The sequence below is a fragment of the Aptenodytes forsteri genome, unplaced genomic scaffold (genome assembly GCF_000699145.1).
Source record: "Aptenodytes forsteri isolate BGI_AS27 unplaced genomic scaffold, ASM69914v1 Scaffold208, whole genome shotgun sequence".
NCBI lineage: Eukaryota > Metazoa > Chordata > Aves > Sphenisciformes > Spheniscidae > Aptenodytes > Aptenodytes forsteri.
In genome coordinates, this window is record NW_008794963.1 from 2,017,399 (window position 1) to 2,020,657 (window position 3,259).

The following is a 3,259-nucleotide window of genomic DNA, read 5'->3' on the forward strand; positions in this document are numbered from 1 at the left end:
AATAGCCCTTGGGCCAATTTGGGTCAGCTGTCCTGGCTGTGCCCCCTCCCAGCTTCTCGCTGGCAGGGCATGAGAAGCTGAAAAGTCCTTGACTAGTGTAAGCACTGCTTAGCAACAACTAAAACATGGGTGTGTTATCAACATTGTTCTCATACTAAATCCAAAACACAGCACTGTACCAGCTACTAGGAAGAAAATTAACTCTATCCCAGCTGAAACCGGGACACCGGGTAAGAAGTTTCATGCTGAGTGAGAAAGGTAACAGGGATAAAACACTGAAATTGGGAGGTATGAGGTAGGGAAATGAAAGATTATGTGCCTGAGGAGAACTCCTGTGGGTCTTAAATGGGGGACAGGGCAGAGAAAGACACTTAGAAATTAAGGAATAATGAAACTTTGATTTATTTTGAGGGAAACAGAGTCAGGAGCACCTGAAAGTGCCCCCCGTCTCAAAAAAGACCACTGCTCCCCTCAGAGGAGCAGATTTGGTATACTGCTCCCAGCAATTGCTTTCAGACGATACTGAATTTATTTATTCCAACACCTTCTTTTCTCCCACACCACAGCAGCATTTCTACAATTTTTTAACGGAGCACTAAAAGCGGAACATGATCCTTTGGTGATGGAGCACAAGGATAGGGGAGAAGCAGTGATCTGTACTCTGTGCACAAGATAGCAGTAAAAGCTGTCATTAAAGCTCTCAGGGAATAGGATTGCCTTTAATCAGCTACCTCATTAGAGCACCCCTCATTAGTATATTACTGGCAGATAATCTGGATTCCGATGTACCAAAAGGAAGGTGCACTCCATATCCGTGCACTGCAGAGCCTTGGTGACTGTAATGGGTGTCCAAAAGGTATTTTCCCCATTAACACATTAAGCCGGCACAGTCAAATACTCAGCAGAGAGTGAGAAATGAGCAGCCACAGGAAATAATGCAGTTCAGTTCATAATAAAATACAAGTTACTTTTTAGTCTAGTTAACTGAAAAGAAAAACAATTAAAACAACTATCAGCTGTGGAAAAAAAAGAACAATGATAAAGAGCAAATGGCAAAGCCAGATTATTTCAGTAAGAGCTACTTAGAAAAAGGACTGCCTATTTCCCACCTTTGCACTAAATGACTTTAACGAATTCTGCCGATAATTGTCCAGGGAATAGGATTAAGTCGTGTATGACATAAATAAATATGCTTTTCAAATGGAATCAATGCAAAAAAACCCCCAACATAATATACTAATAATAGTAGGATGTGAGCTAGCCATAAATGTTCTTCGAATACTGAGCTAAAAAATCCTTCAGACAAATGGCACCAGCACAGACCATTTTTTGCAGTTGGGACCTTTGTATTATGTCACAGTCCTCAGTGCAATCAGGTTCGGGACCCATGGTCTCCTTTGCAGCTGCAGGATTCACAGGTTTCAATAACTTGATTTTATAGCACTAAGTCATAGTGGTAATTTAACGATGGGCAACTTCTGCATCAGCAAACCCTAGGTTAGAAACTTCAGCAGGATAATCTGGGTCTCCGATCTTCAGAACTGTTGAAGGGAGATCCAGAAAAAGGTCTTTTGCTCTGAACGCAATTTCTTCTTCATCGTGGTGCCCAAGATTCTTACACCAAGTGCAACCAACAATAACTGCCAATACTCTCGAGGCTGGGTTATACTGTTTCAGCTCACACAAAAACACAGAGGAAGCCCTCAAAATCCCACCAATGAAAGCAAATTTACTTCAAAAATATTCCATGTGATGGTCAGAGCTTGACGTTCAGGTCCTGATTGCATTTATCTACATGACAAGCCTGCCTGGGATGGGAAGGGAGCGCTGCTGAGCTCTTCAACCCACTTTGGCTTGCAAAACTCCCCCTGGTTTCACATCATTAAAGGGTGTTTTGGGCTCACTTTCTGGGTGGAGGAATCCCATCGCTGGGGCAGGGGCTGACATGGGGTCCTGGGCAGGGTGGGAGAGCTCTGGGGGGGTGGGCAGGTCTGTGGGTGCCCTCAGGGCCCCGGCAGTCACTTGGTGCACTCCTTGAGGAAAGGTGGTGGCACATGGTTGAGGTTTGGCCGAGGCAGAGCTGAGCTCAGCCAGGCCATTGTCAGTCGCAGTCACGCCAGGGCTGTTATTCACATCTGCACCAGGAGAAAGGTGACGTGTAAAATCGCACGGAACATGATGGTGGCTAAACCAGCTACGCCCTCCTTCCAAAAGAAGATCAGGCCACAGCTGGAGTATGGCATCTGGGCATCTCATCCCTCCCCAGCTCTCTCTTTATTACACAGATGACTAGCAATAACAAAATCACAGCTAAATATGGTCTGCTTGGAGGGAGCCAACGGCTCTCGTCTTTCCCCGTTTACAGTATCGTCCATCCGGTGCCCCTGGTTCAGTGCTCGGCTGCCCGCTTGCCGCACCAGCACCTAGTAAAGTGATGCTTCATGCGACTGCTCGGTGATTCACCACCCTGTTTGGATTTTCTGGCTCTGGGGCTCATGTTTATCAGCAAAACACATGCTCTCTCCAGTGTCAGGCTGTAAGCAGATTGGAGCCGTACAAAATGCCTTTGAGCAAAATGCTTTACACAGTCAGGTGCAATTAATGTCTATTTAATTGAACAACAGCACCTCTTTTATTTACACAGCTTTACTCCCATGTCTTTCAGCATGTAGTTTCCACTTTTCCAAAGTGGAAGATGTGAAAATGAACATATAAGTGAAGATATGTTGTTTATTTTCTTTTTGAAGATCTAATTCTTCATCTCTGTTGTACTGTGTTCATGACAGAACAACTGAGCACTGGGCCCTGCAGGTAGGATTCACTTCACCTCATTTAAACTACTTGCCTTGGTTTCCAGGGCAGAGTAGGGAAGCAGAGGGAAGCAGACAGGGTTAACCAGGCAGCTCCGGGGTGATTCGTCTAACGCAGGTTGCATGAATCATGGTGATGCCTCTCTCCCCACTGACAACAGAGGGAGGGGGAGATGAGTCTCTCTGCACTAATGCTAACCTTAAACTGCGCTGTCTGAAAGCTAGGCTGGCAGTCAAATGAAATGGAGAAATCCTTAACAGTCTAAAGGCTATTTTTTACCAGTGCCTTTTCAGATGGACAATAAGTAAGACAAGGTTTAAGATGTAATCATTACATATGCAACGCTGAATAAAACTACCCTGCTGTAGTACAGGAGGTGCATAAATGCACAAGCAACTTGGCTACAAAACTGGAGAAACCAGCACATGTGCCATGTTCAGCGTAGATG